Raw genomic sequence first — 9,063 nt, 5'->3', positions numbered from 1 at the left:
TGATAAACATTTATTGACTGCTTATTAACTGACCAGAAGCAGCAGAGAGACCAAGAATCAAAGCAATTTAGGATGTAAAACATGAAAATAATCCCAGAGGTTATCTTATTCAAATCTTCCTTTGCATTCACTAAGCAAAGTAACTAAGATCCATATTAAGCAGAAATTGCAATGGAATGTTGTCAATAAGGTCAAATTACTGATGGTAGCATTTTCTCAAACTGATATTTTAGGCAAAGATGATGTAAATAGAATTTATGTAATCAAATCAGAGGGCAGCTAAGTGGCACATTGGCTAGAGCAGCAGACCTGGAGCCAGGAAGACATGAGTTCAAATCTGGGCTCATATACTATATGTGTGACCTTGGACAGGTCACCTACCCCTGCGTTCTTCAGTTCTCTCATCTGTGAAAGGAACAGGAGAAAGAAAAGTCTCATCACTTCAGGATCTTTGCCAAGAAAACCTCGAACAGGATCATAAAGAATCAGAGACATAAATGGCTGAACAACAATCAAATACTATTTTTCTCAAGAACAATGGCATAGGAATCAAATTTCTGTTTCCATGTAAAAGAGCAAGCAGACTCATGGTTACCTAAAGACCAGAGCACAGGCCGTGTGTCTCTCCTTAAAGCATAACACCTGGGACCCCCTGAAGCTTTGGAAAAAACATAATGGAAGCAGTGCCTCACTTTAAGAAGCAGTTAAAAGTCAAGAAATAGGCTAGAATAATGAGCAGACATAAAAAAGATGCAGACCATTGAAAGTTCCTTTGGTGGCAAGGTAGATCAAAATATACACTAAGAAGAAGATAAAGTCAAAGATCCTACATCCAAAGCTTCCTAAAAATATGAATTGGTCTCAGGCCATAGAAGCACTCAAAAAGGACATTGAAGATAAAGTAAGAAAGGTAGAGGAAAAATGGGAAGAGAAAGGAGAGAGATGCAGGAAAGCCATGAAAAAAGTCAACAGCTTGAAAAGTCAAATACAGAATCTCTCTGAAGAGAATAATTGCTCAAGAATTAGGATTGAACAAATGTAAGCTAATGTGTTTATGAAAAATCAAGAAAAAATAAAGCAAAACCAAAAGAATGAAATAATAGAAGGCAATGTGAAATATCTCCTTGGAAAAACAGCTGACCTGTAAAATAGATCCAGGGGAGATACTTTGAAATTGATGAACTGGAAACCATAATTAGAAAAAGAGCTTAGACATCATTTCCAAGACATTCTCATGGAAAATTGTCCTGATATTCTAGAAGCAGAAGGTAACATAGAAATTGAAAGAATCCACTGATCACCTCCCGAAAAAGATCCTAAAATGAAAACTTCCAGAGCTCCCAGGACAAGGAGAAATATTGCAAGCAGCCAGAAGTAAACATTTCAAGTATTGTGGCACCACAGTCAGGATTACACAAGATCTAGCAGCTTCTACATTAAAGATCAAAGGACATGGAATATGATTCTCTGGCAGGCAAAGGAAGTGTGACTACAGCCAATAATCACATACACAGCAAAACTGTGTATAATCTTTCAGGGGGAAAAATGGGAATTCAATAAAACAGGACTTTCAGGCATTTATGATGAGAAAACCTGAATTGGTGCTTGCTTTGGCAGCACATATATTTGGAATAGAGAAGATTAGCATTGCTCTGCTCAAGGGTGACACACAAAATTGTGAAATGTTCTATATTTTTAAAATTAAATTAAAAATTTTAACAATGGAGCAGCTAGGTGATACAGTGAATATAGCACCACCTCTGGATTCATGAGGACTTGAGTTCAAATCCAGCCTCAGACAATTGACACTTACTAATTGTGTGACTCTGGGCAAATCACTCAATCCTCATTGCTCCACTAAAACAATACAAAAAAAAACATGAACTAAATAGAAAATTATGCTTTCAAATACAAGACCCAGGAGAAGCATAAAAATGAATAAGAAAGCATGAGGGACGTTAAAAGGTTAAACTGTATGTATTCCTACATGGGAAGATTATACTAACTCATAAGAACTTCCTCATTATTAGGGCAGCTGAATGGAATATACGTAGACAGAGGGCACAGGTGTGAATTGAATATGAAGGGATGATATTTTTAAAGAATTTTTTTATATTTATTTATGTATCTATCTATCTATTTATTTATTTATTTTTCTGGGGCCGTCAGAGTGGAGTGGCTTATGTTTGGGTCTAGATGTGAGCTTGGGGTCTCCTGGGTCCAGGTCTGGTGCTTTGTCTACTGTGTCACCTAGCTGCCCCATGATGACATCTTTATTTATTTATTTAGTTAGTTAGTTAGTTTGAGAAATTTATTTTCCAAATTACATATAAAAAGAAATTTTGATATCAATTTTTAAAAACTTTATTTTCCAAATTCTCTTCCTCCCTCCTTCCCCTGTCCCAGAAGAATTCAAGCAATTCAATATAGGTTATATATGAATAGTCATGGAAAACATCTCCACATTAGCCAGGTTGTGAAAGAAAACAGACAAAAACAAAACTTCAGATCCTGGAGCTATCAAAAAAAATGTTTCAATCTTTTTTCAGATACCATCAGTTCTTTCTCTGTAGATGGCTTGCAATTTTCATAAGTCTTTCAGAGTTATATTGGATCACTCTATTGCTGAAAATAACCAAGTCCTTCCCAGCAGATCATCTTACACAAATGCTGTTATTTTGAATATAGTACATATCACTCTGCTTCAGTTCATGTAGGTCTTCCCAGGTTTTTAGGAGAGCATCCACTTCATCGTATTTTTTTTTTGTTTCCTATGAAGTCACTAACAAAAAAAGAATTATGTTTCAATCTGTATTCATATGTCATCAGTTCTCTCTCTGTAGATGCTTTGCATTTTTCATAAGACCTTTGGAGTTATCTCAGATCATTGCATTGCTGAAAATAACTGAGTCATTCACAGCAGATAATCCCACAACAATATTGTTCTTTTGTATATAGTAGATTTCACTTTACATCAGCTCATGCGTGTCCCTCCAGGTCTTTTGGATAGTATCCTTCTCATCATTTATTTTTTTAATAGTAAGCTACAATTATATACTACTTTAAAGAAAAATTTCATTACAATACACCCATGAGGTTGAATATTGCAACAGTAATAGATGACTTTTATATAGTACCTTAAACTTGACAAAGAATGTTCAACTGTTTCCCTCCATCCTATTCCCTTCCCATGATATTAATTCTATTTTCTATCTTCTTTTACCCTATTACTCCAAAAAGTGTTTTGCTTCTGACTGCCTGTCCCCTGCTCTGCCCTCCCTTCTTTCATTCTTCCCTCCTTATCCTATTCCCATCCAAATTTGCTCCAAGGTTAGATTAATCCAGTCAATTGGGTGTTTATTTTATTTCTCCTTTGAGCCAAATATGATCAGATTAAGTTCTTTGAGCTAATTCTGATGTAAGTCTCCTCCCCCATCATCCCCCCAATCCATATACCCCTTTCCTGCTTCTTTCATGTGAAATTTCACCCCATTTTAGCATTCCCCTATCTACTCCCCCAGTGTATTCCTCTCCCCACTCAATTTTACCCCAAAGATGTCATCAAGGGACAGCTAGGTGACACAGTGGACAAAGCACCCTCCTGGGACCCAGTAGGACCCAAGCCCAAATCCGGCTATAGACACAAGACACTCATCAACCCCAACTGCCCCCCTCCAAAAAAAGAAACAAAAAAATGCTTTACAGGTATCATCCCTACATAATCAATTCCTACCTGTGTCCTCTGTCTAAATGTATTCCTATCATCTTTCCTAAAACTCTGAAGGCTCTTATGATTTAGACATATCATCTTCCAAAGTAAGAATGTAAACAGTTTAATCTTTTAACATATCTCATGATTTCTTTTTCCTCTTTATGGTTCTCTAGGGTCTTGCATTTGAAAATCAAATTTTCTATTTAGTTCAGGTCTTTTCATCACAAATACCTGAAAGTCCTCTTTTTCATTGAAGTTCCATTTTTCTCCTGAAAGATTATACGCAGTTTTGCTGGGTGGGTGATTTTTTGCTGTAGTTGCAGTTCCTTTGCCCTCCAGAATATCATATTCCATGCCCTCTGGCACTTTACTGTAGAAGCTGCTGGATGCTATGTTTTCCTTAAATTGGCTACACAGTATTTGAATTGTTTCTTTCTGGCTGCTTGCAATATTTTCTCCTTCACCCAGGAGCTTTGAAACTTGGCTATAATATTCCTGGAAGTTTTCCTTTTGGGATCTCTTTCAGGAGGTAATAGGTGAATTCTTTCAATTTGTATTTTACCATCTCCTTCTAGAATAACAGGGCAATTTTCCCTGACAATATCTTGGAAGATGATCTCTAAGCTCTTATTTTGATTATGGTTTTCAGGTAGACCAATAATTTCCAAATTATCTCTCCTATATCTGTTTTCCAGGTCAGCAGTTATTTCACATTGCCCTCTATTTTTATTCATTTGGATTTGCTTTATTGTGTCTTGTTTTCTCATAAAGTCACTTGCTTTCATTTTTTCAATACTAATTGTTCGGCAATTATTTTCATCAGAGAGCTTTTCCATTGGGCTTTTCTAACTGTTGACTTTTTGCTCATGACTTTCCTGCAGCACCCTGATTTCCCTTTCCATTTTTCCTCTACCTCTCTAACTTTATCTTCAAAGTCCTTCTCAAGCAGCTCTATGGGCTGAAACCAATCCACATTTTTCTTGGAAGCTTTAGATGTAGGGGACCTGATGTTTTTATCCCCTTCTGAGTTTGTACTTCAATCTTCCTTGTCACTAAAGAAGCTTTCTTTGATTCACAAATTTCTCTGCTTGCTCAACTTGACTGGCTTTTACTTGACTTTTAACTCCTTCTTAGTGTGGGCTCCTGCTTCCAGGTTATAATCTCCCAAGGTTCAGGGGCATTAATGAGGGGCAGTTCCTTCACTTACTTTGCCTTTTCTCTGGTCTGTATACAACCCCAGGCCAATTGCTAATTAACCAAGAAGCAACACATTCTGTGTTGTTGGTTGCTAGTTCTGAGGATCCTGTACCCCTCCCTGACCTGTTTCTCTCTCTGCTCAAGTTTTCTTCCTGATTCTCAGCTGGGGTAGGATGTCCAAATCCCCTCTTAACTCCTGCATATACCCCCATAGACTTCCCCCAGCCAGACATTCAGCCCTCTCACCAGACCATAAGCTTGGTTCCAGAAGATGCTGGTACTCCAACTGATTTGGAAGCTCAGGGATAAGTTTCTCTAGCTCATCCTGCCCGTGGCTGTATCTGTGTTGGCATGATGGTGGGGCTGGACTCCACTCCCTGCCTGGCTTCCCCTCCTTCCAAACTTCCAACCTGTCTTTGGTTGGGAAAGTCTCATCCCTCTTTTTGTTGGTTCTGCTGTTCCAGGTGTGGTTTTCTGGCTGTGTTTAGAGTTTATTTGGAGTAATTATGTCAGGAAATCTGAGTGTTTACTGACTTTCCTCTGCCATCTTGGCTCTGCCTAGGAGATGATGATGACATCCTAAAAATAAATTTCAGGGGCAATAGAAATGCACTGGGAGAAAAGGAAAAGGAGAGGTGGAATGGAGTAAAATATCTCACATAAAAGAAGCAAGAAAAAGCTTATGGTATGGAGAGGAAGATGGGGATGGAGTGGGGGAGTGAGTGGGCTTGCCCTCTTCAGAATTGGCTCAAAGAGGGAATAACATACACAATAAAATGGGTATATTAATATATCTTGCACTGTGGGAAATTGGGAGGGGAAGGGGATAAGGGGGCAGAGGTGAATGGAGGGCAGATTGGGGGAGGGATAGGGTGAAACAAGACCAAAAATATAGTAAATATCAAAGGGAGGAAATAGGATTGAGAATAATACAGTTAGCCATAATAACTGTGAAAGAAATGTTGAGCAGGATACCATCAGAACGACTTATGAAAAATACAAACCATCTATAGAGAAAGAACAGATAGTATATGAATACAGAGTGAAGTATAATTTTTTTACTTGTTAGTTCCTCTTTCTAAAGTTTTTTATCTGTTATCTTTCACAACCTGACTAATGTTGAGATGTTTTACATGACTATATATGTATAACTTTTCTTGAATTTCTTGAGTTCATAGGGTGAGTTGGGAAGGGAGGGAGGAAGATAATTTAGAACACAAAGTTTTAAAAAAATTAATGTGAAATTTTCTTTTTACATGTAACTTGGGGAAAATTCTAAATAAATAAATTTATTATGAAAAAAGAATAATTATATAATATGGGACTACATCATGGCCTTATGCCCAGACTTAAAAAAATATTATAGAAATGTCCACATAGACAATATTTAAAAGACTATATGTGAGTGTGTGTGTGAGTGTGTGTGTGTTTGAAACAATCAGTACTGTTAACCAGTGTAGAGAAAGTGATCTTGGGAGTCACGAAGACATAATTTGAATCCCACCTCAGTTACATATGAGTTCTACAACAATTTCTCATTTGTAAAATGTAGATAGTAATCACAGTTATATTATGGAATTATTATGAGTATCACCTGAGATAATATATTTAAAGCATTTTATATGTCTTAAAGTTCTAAAGGGCCATATACACTTGAACTACTGTTATAAGTGAAGTAATAACATGAGAGGAATTGACAGCCTGAAGATCACTATATCTTGATGATCACTCAATAAAGCAGGAAAAAAAATATAAATAGAAATATCCTAAATACAAATTATCTTTTCTTTCCTCTTTTTAATGTCTATATTTTGCTAATCATATTCAAAATTAGTACACAACACTTACACTGATGGGAATGGGCAGGAGAAGAAATTAATCAAGGTTTTAAATGCCTCCTGGGATCACAGTATTAAAGGCTGAGAATTAGAAGGGATTTTTAGTACTCTTTTGATTCAATCCCTTCAGTGACCAAGGGATTAATTTTAGCATTATTCAGAGGCTTTTAGCTTATGTATTGTTTAAATAAGATAAATGCATTATGACAATAATGCTTTTTTGTTTTGTTTTTATGTTTGTTTGTTTTTTTGATGAGGCAATTTGGTTTAAGTGACTTGCCCAGGGTCACGAAGCTAATAAGTGTTAAGTGTCTGAGGCCGGATTTGAACTCAAGTCCTCCTCACTCCAGGGCTGCTGCTCTATCCACTGTGCCACCTAGCTGCCCCAATAATGCTTTTTTAAAAAAAGACCTTCACCTTATATCTAAGAAACTGACACCAGGAACAAATAGGTAAAGGATAACTGAAGACTAAACTAAGGTGTTATCACTTTGAAAGGGGATGAATTTGAATTTTGAATGAAAAAAAGACACCAGAGAAGCAATGTGTTTCTAGTGTGTAAAAATTTATTACATATTAAAAGGAGCTACTTTTCTCCCATAGATAAAATGACATTTCCAGGATTAAGGCTAACTCTACAACAAACATATGTTTTCAAATGTCATTTAATTGTTCTTCTTTCATTCACACCAAAATTATATGAAGTAAAATTTGATGAGACCTAGTATATTAATATTTTGTTTGTTTTGTTTTTGTTTTTGTTTTTTAGTGAGGCAATTGGGGTTAAGTGACTTGACCACGGTCACACAGCTAGTACATTTTAAGTGTCTGAGGCCAGATTTGAACTCAGGTACTCCTGACTTCAGGGCTGGTGCTCTACTTACTGTGCCACCTAGCTGCCCCATGTATTAATATTTTAGCAATAATTTATAATATCCTAGTATATTAAGTGTTTACCATCGCAAATTACCAGAGTGAAGTTTCATATTTCTACACTTTACTTTATGCAATTGCTTTGCAAACCTTAAAGTGCTACATATATTTTTAAAAGATGTATACATTTTTTTGGGGGGGGGGAGGTCAATGAGGGTTAAGTGACTTTACCAGGGTCACACAGCTAGTAAGTCTCAAATGTCTGAGGCTGGATTTGAACTTAAGTCCTCCTGAATCCAGAGCCAGTGCTTTATCCAACATACCACCTACCTGTCCCCAAGATGTATACATTTTAATTAAGTAGTAGTAGTTTCAGCAGCAACAGTTGTAGTAGTAGTAGTAATTGTAGTAGTAGTAGTAGTAGTAGTAGAAGAAGAAGAACAAGAAAAAGAAGAAGAAGAAGAACAACAACAACAACAACAACTACTAACTTGGAGTTAACTAGTAGTCTGTGGTTCTCAATCTCTATTTAAAAAAGTAATTGTGTGTCAACCTATAAATTTGTCATTTCCTTTTGAATACTTCCTCCAATATGTAGAATGCAACACATATATATTTACTTATCCTGTGTATTTATGCTCTCCCTAAATCTGGCTAAAAGGGATCACTCAATGACTCTGACATCACCCAATGACTCTCTGACATTAGTGTAGTCCTTTATCTACTTGGAAGCTGAGTAGAAGTATAGTTTTTTTGTTTTGTTTTGTTTTGGTTTTGGTTTGGTTTTTTCCCAGCTTAAAGGACAAACTGAGGAATTGTGAGTGGTGGAAGCTGAGTGGGATGGAAGAAACCCAGAACCTTTTGAGTTCCATGGACAGAACATCATGAGGGTTCTAGCATCTGCCTGATAGTAGTGATCTGACTGCAAGTAAAGGGTGTTGCTATCCTAAACTCCATATAATAATGAACAACTGAACATACTGACTCACTTAAGGAGGAATCTAAGTTTTCCTGCCTGTGCCTGCCTTCCCACTATTGACACTTGGTGAATTATCCACATTATACTTTTTTCCTTTGTATTACCTCATTATTGCCTGGCAACGGACATTGTTCACTCTTGAAAGTTTCCTCCTCTCTTTAAAACTTGATTATTTGTTGTCTGTACTTTTATAATTAAATTTTTCAAGAGATAAAGCTGAGATGATTTTACTGTATTCTTAGCAAATGTTTGCAATAAACCAGTGGAAATGGTTGAAAGCAGGAGAGGAAAGGACAACAGGGAACCTGTGAGACTACTAAACCTAAACTCATCTGCAAACCTATATTAAGCTCATTCTGACAACATGCGTAAGTCATTTAACTTCTCAAGGTCTCTGATAGCTCTCTGAGACTTATCTACTAACTTGAACATAGGGTGAGATCTGCTCTAGTACACTATAGAAA

General features: G+C 36.6%; 1 pseudogene; it reads left to right on the top strand.

Annotated features, from left to right (window-relative positions):
• The first annotated feature begins 1,601 nt into the window (after positions 1 to 1,601).
• On the top strand, positions 1,602 to 1,697 carry LOC122744999 (annotated as a pseudogene).
• The last annotated feature ends 7,366 nt before the right edge of the window (positions 1,698 to 9,063 follow it).

This window comes from Dromiciops gliroides, chromosome 2, assembly GCF_019393635.1.
Source record: "Dromiciops gliroides isolate mDroGli1 chromosome 2, mDroGli1.pri, whole genome shotgun sequence".
Taxonomy (NCBI): domain Eukaryota; kingdom Metazoa; phylum Chordata; class Mammalia; order Microbiotheria; family Microbiotheriidae; genus Dromiciops; species Dromiciops gliroides.
The sequence above is the reverse complement of the archived record's forward strand: the minus strand, read 5'-3'. Positions and strand labels throughout refer to the sequence as shown.